Raw genomic sequence first — 6608 nt, 5'->3', positions numbered from 1 at the left:
ATATATATATATATATATTAAGTGTAATAAAAATAAATCCATTATTTTTCCATTCACTTTCATGCAAAAATAATGAATTTCTTTTTACTACACCTAATATATATGAGTCTCTTATTTGTGATACAATTGATTATTTGTTACATTGACGAATTAATTTGCAATCGTAATAAATCGATCATTTATTTAACAAATATCACATTTGCTTTCCCTTGATTTGTTGAACAAAATAATTTCTCTCAGTGTACTCTTGAACAAAATAATTTCTCTCAGTGTACTTTTATAAATCATCCCTATGCTTTGCCGCATCGAAATTTGCGAAAATACGCAAGCACTTCTACGTATCCTCGTAGGATCGTTTATTTCGTATAAGGCAGCAATGTATCATGTCGGGGCAGGACGGTCATGTCGGACGAGCCTTAATCTTACATGTGCCACGCTCCTCCTTCACGTTAATTTAGATATTTCTCATCGTCATCGTCCGGTTTATTCCCATCGCACTTCCTCGTTTTTCTCTCCCACTTCTTCTATTTCTTGCTCTCTCGCGCAGAATGAGAGGAGAGCGTAAATGATCCCCCTCGAGGGCATTTACGTATCGTCCATACCTTAATCATGCCTCAAATGACCAGTATAACGACTCACTTTAGTCATATTTAACATTTTAACCGGCAGTCGCAAAGGACATACATAAAAAAATCATATGTATAATAGAAATTTCAATGTGAGGAATATATATAATTATATATATTCTTGCAATATACATATAAACATCTTTATCATGTTACATTATACTTTATTTATTCTTTTTTTTTGCATTGTCACAGTTCGACGTTTAGAGTTCTACACACATACAACACATATTTTGAATCAAGGTCTATCGAAACCTTCAAATCTGTACCTAATTAAACTTTAAGATACTTTTTTAGCGAAACTATTCTTTCGATATATGTATGACTAAATAGATTTATAATATTAACTTCTTTCTTCTTTAATAATCTCTTCCAAGAGTAAAATCCCTAGTTCTTCATGCTCATGCGCATAAAGACGACAACTTGAAAGGCGTGATCGTACAATAAGGACGCTTGCATATTACGGTGATTAGTGTCACTATCCTCATATCAAGTCGTTTTACGAGTCTATTAAAGCGACTGGTTTCTAAGGAGTAATAGCATCGCCGTCGTCGCCGTCGTTGAGCTTATTTTAATAATGCTATTAAGTCACGTACTCATTCAGTTGAAATCATTTCTAAATACGCACTCTCTGTATCTCTCATTTCGTATTTTGCATCGTCAAAAGATTTTCGTCGAAACCGACAAGTCTCGGATCCCCAAGCGATTATGTGCCGTTTCCTTTCGACGCAGAAACAGGTTTTCGCAAAAGTGCGAAAGACGATGACTGGTCAGCCGCTATCAAAATCCATAAAAATAGAACTAATTTGTGTTTATATCCCGACACTCGTGTACTGCCTTTCGGCACGGTTCGCAAGCGGAGTAAATGAAGATAAGAAAATGTACATTCCTGTACGGCACTCTCTTTGCAGAATGCCACTTCTTGAATTCAACACATTCCGATCGTTACAAAACTTCTGAGATTTTAATTGTTAATTTATAAAATTCTCAATTTATAAGGTTCTTTTTAAAGATAAAATGCAACATATGTTATATCGAAAATTTGCAGGAAAAGATTTGTCAGATAGAGATTTCAATTTTTTATGAATACTAATGTGTTTGCTTCAGAAATGTGTATACAAATATACTAAAATATAAATATACTAAAATATAAATATACTAAATATAAATATACTAAAATATAAATATACTAAATATATTAAATGACTCATATTTTAAAGATATTTGTGGATACAACAATATCTGTACAATAGATTACATAGACTACATTTCCCTATAAACGAATGATTAATCACCGCGATTATGACGGTATTCATACTCGGGTAAATATTCTTATATTTAAGAGTGTCTTAAGTACAATCTTAACGTATCATAAAATCGTAAAGTTGAATTAACTTAAGACGGTCTTATAATAAGAATATAAATGCCGGCTTATATGTGTATCTTTCAAGTTTATCCGAATATTAAAATTAGCGGTATGAAATTTCAAATTAATCCTTAGTACATGATTAGTATCTAATAGCTAAGCACGATTAGATATAAAAATCGACTACTTTCATTCGTATCCTGCGCATTAATTTTCTTTGAAATACTAAGAGCACCTGATTAAATAATGATCTTTATCCCTTTTTTTTTTATTACATATTACAAATACTTTCTAAAGATATTAAATATAGTAAGAATTACATGGCCGTTTCTACCAATGTAGATTAACTTGAATCTCGGTTCAACTTAGTTTTCATCTTTTTAGAAAATTCTTAGGTCCACTTCCATCAAAACATACACGTAACATTAACTTTAACCACTTAAATAATTTTTAACTAAAAGTGTGCAAAATCGAACAAAAAATCGACTTGTCTCGGAACGCGATGAGCAATCGAATATATTCTATAAAAAGTTAATTTTTAGAACATCCAAATATATATTTAGAGATAGTCGACAGTGCAGATATATTCGATAATTACAGGTATAGTTCGCGGTTACAAAATCGAATCGAATATCCCGACGTGTTCGAGCCTCACACTCTATGTGTATCTGGCATCGCGCACATAATCGTACGCCCCCGACATCCACTTTCAGGGCCGTAGAACCCATCCGGCCGGTTTCTTGCGGGCCGCAGGGGCCCAACGGCAACGGAGGGATGGGTTTTAAAGGGGCCGTGGCAAAGAGCGGAGCCTCGGCTCGCGTGTGCTCTGACGCGGAAAGCCGGTTAGTCGGTCTCAATCCGTCGTGGCGTTCGTATTAAGCCAGTGCGTACTCCGAATCGCGTGTTCTGAACCGGCAAACTGACGACGGGACCGGAAACGTGATAAAGAAGGCTTGCGCGGATTCATCGCCCTGACTCGCGTCTGTTCCGGCAGCGTCCGACACGAAACGCCGAACAAGAGATTCCTTTGTTTTTCGGTGTACCTTCGATTGTTATACATTTAGTGTTTTGGTGCACGTGGCTGCTGTGATTCGTGCACGAATTCGGTGTATCCGGACCTGCGCACAGAAGGTACGTTAATCTCGTTTTCATTGCTAATCCTATGACGGCGCACGCGTCTTCGTGCGATTGGAGTCTTTCATTGAAAAAACACAATATATATTAATCGAGAATTGGTTAATTAAGAAATTTTAATTTCTCAATATATGCGGTGATACAATATGACAATTGGGAATCTTGATACATCTTTCGTAAACATTGAAATTTTCTCGGAAAATAGAGAAGTTATTTAACAAAATATACAATGAAAAAAGACTTTTGGGCTCTTTATCTCATTTGAAATAGTTTTATATAAAGAAAATTATTGCGAAGTATTTTTATCAGACAATGCATTTTTATTTATATGAAAAAGTATATGAAAAGTTTATATGAAAAGAGAAAACTCTAAAAGTGAAAAATCCTCTCTCCTTATTAAATTCGAATTTATTATGGAATTGTAGAACCTTTTTTCTCTTATTTTATTCTTATTATGTTCATTTCTAATGTAGATTAACTTTAATCTCTCTTCATCTCTTTTATTCTTCATTTTTTTCTAATTTTTAAGATTTCTAATTCTTAGAAGAAGATAAATAAGTTGAACCCAGATTAAAGTTAATCTACATTGATAGAGGTCGTTAGAGATTAAAATTCTTGAGATGTTTACATATCTTGGATGCAAACAAAATTATCGTCATTAATCTTTCTACGTGTCTTTGAAACTTTTATTTTTGAAATTATTATTAAATTTATGAGACTGAAATGTTAGCAGAACGTCTACTTCATAAAATCTCTTGCATATGCATAGAGTATAATGCTACGCTCAAGCTATTCACCGGACAAACGATATTGCGCTTATTAGTAATGTCTACATACTTTACATATATTTTAACCGTCGGCAACAATTATATCGTTGCTCATAAAACAAAATGGTTCGTTGAGCAAGACTCGCTATTATTTGATCAAATAAGCGGCCTTGAATACTATTGCACGCTCTCTTTTCTTATATCGAAGGAATATCTTCTATTAAGTATTCACATATTCACTTTATCTTTAAATTTTTTACATTTATGACTATTGTATAAATATTTTAGAATTTCTTTTTATCTTTAAAATAATTAATTTGTAATGTAATTTTAATGAAGTCATTTGTAATATTTTTGTAAGTTCAAATTTTTGTATTAATTTTCACATTAAATAAGTTATCGTTTTTCAAAATTTTTACTTAAATTTTTGTTATACCTAAGTCAATTTGTATTAAACTAAGAAATGTTTGAATATTACTGATGTGTCAATAGCGTTATTGCGAAATCCTGCCATTGATGTTTTGATAAAATGTATGCTGTGTAGGCACTCTAGTAAATTACAGTCCTCAAACCGGCAGCTGCGTTAACCGAACAAGCGGCTCGCAATTGTAAAACACATATGTCAAAGTCATAGGGACAGAGTGCTGATTCAAACTGGGTATCTTTTTAGAAAACTCGAACGATGATTTGTATAAGTCATTTCGTCACGTTCTAGATCGATCCTCCATGTAACGCATTTCATCCTTTTGTAAAAGCAAGTATTTGATTTTTCTCTTTTGACAAGCATCGCATAAATTTTTCTATTAATTTGTATAACATATTAAATACACATGATATATTAACGATATTAAATATCTATAAGATACACAAAAAGAACAAGGGGAGAGAGGGAGAGAGAGAGAGAGAGAGAGAGAGAGAGAGAGAGAGAGAGAGAGAGAATTCAATAATAAATCCAAAAACTCCTATTAATAATAATAATAATAATATTGTGGCATAAATTACACTTTCGCATTTCTTGATCGCTAAATATTTAATAGAAGCTAATCGCTTTACGATTGATAAATCTTATTTAAGGATGAGTAAGTATAAATCTATACTCTATTTGTATACATTATTGAATGTGATCATTTTATATTCTTACCGAAATTCAAACACATTTGAACGTGACTTACTTAGAATTGATCCTAAGTAAGTTTTGTTTATGGATCGAATGAAACCTAACAATAGTTTCCATTTTCATTACTATCAACAATAGAGCCATTATGAAAAAAATATAGTAGAATCGCAGCCCCTTTCTCCCATTCACCACTAAATTTGGATTAACCTAATTCACTGTGCGAATATTTCCAAGCGCACTTAAATCTCGCAAGGAAAAAGTAGAAGGGGAGGGGAAGAAAAAAAAGAAGTAGCCAACGTGAAGGCTACCGTTAATCTGTTAATGCAGCTCGGTGTACGAGCATAAGTCTCGCGTCATGCGAGATGCAAATGCGACTCATAGCATCGGTGTGAAGAATTTTTTTGTTGCTGAACGATTCTTTCTCGTCATGTTTCTCGCATGAATCGCGCGATGTCGAATCAGATGATGCATTAATTAATTAGCATGTTCGTCTTCATAAAGCAGAGAATGAATAGAAAAGTGTACAGACACAAAAAGATATAATATGATGCTCGCTTTAACGAGCAAAAATCGACCATAATAATGGCAATATTTAATGCATGAGTTTTTTTAAGAGTATATAAAGATACTTTATGGATATTTTAATTTGCAGAATTAAGATATATAATAGTAATAAAAACGAGTTAATTAATTTAATAATTCATACACTGAGAGAAAAATATATACTAAATTTTAATAAATATTTGTTTAAATAATGCCAGTTGAATATTCGTTAAATGTACTTATTTGATGCTATTAATTTGATTTAACTATTATTAGTTTTTATTTAGCAAATATTTATTTTCTGTAAATAAATGTTATATTAGTATCATTCAAACAATTACTTATTAAAATTTAGTACATTTTTCTCTCAATATACACACACAATTGTAATAATATTAATTATTTATGTAAATTAAATATGAAATGTAAAATCTTATTGTTAACGAGAATATCGTTAAACTTAATTATTTTCAAGTCCAAGATTTGACTATCTTATTTGATTTTGTCGAAGTGACAAATATCATTAGAATAGGGATAGATGATCATTAGCTAGCAACGTGACAAGACATACGAGCATTTGCGAACGCACAATCCGTTGTAGAAGATAAGATGATTACTAAATAATTACCGTTAAGAAAAATTATGGAACGAGTTTTCTTCTATCATCAATCCCTTACACTTACATTATTGTACATACCAACATATTGTTATAATATAAATTAACTATTATTTTTTATATTGCAATAATTTTAATTGTAACATTGTAATTATGTGAATCAACATAAAAATTTTGGAAAAAAAACAATAGCATTAGAGAAAACATTGATTTGCTCGATTTAAAAAAGACATTAATGCAATAAATATTACCGAATTTAATCGCTCAAACTTAATCCTTTACAAATATCTAATACTATTATATTTTTCAACACGTTATTTGATTCAAATATACGGATGACTTCTAAAAGCTATTCTTTTATTTCTTAATGTTATCTTAATTAATTTCTATCTAATAATATCTATTTACTCTAAGATACTGTAAAATACAATGATGTCAT

At 31.5% G+C, this 6608-nt stretch overlaps 1 protein-coding gene across 1 annotated transcript in view; it reads right to left on the bottom strand.

Annotated features, from left to right (window-relative positions):
- LOC108686376 overlaps positions 1-6608 on the bottom strand; it is a 117081-nt gene that overhangs the window by 92786 nt on the left and 17687 nt on the right. The window lies entirely within an intron of this gene.

The sequence above is a fragment of the Atta colombica genome, unplaced genomic scaffold (assembly GCF_001594045.1).
Source record: "Atta colombica isolate Treedump-2 unplaced genomic scaffold, Acol1.0 scaffold100, whole genome shotgun sequence".
In the NCBI taxonomy this organism is placed as follows: domain Eukaryota; kingdom Metazoa; phylum Arthropoda; class Insecta; order Hymenoptera; family Formicidae; genus Atta; species Atta colombica.
This window is presented reverse-complemented; position numbering and strand designations above follow the sequence as displayed.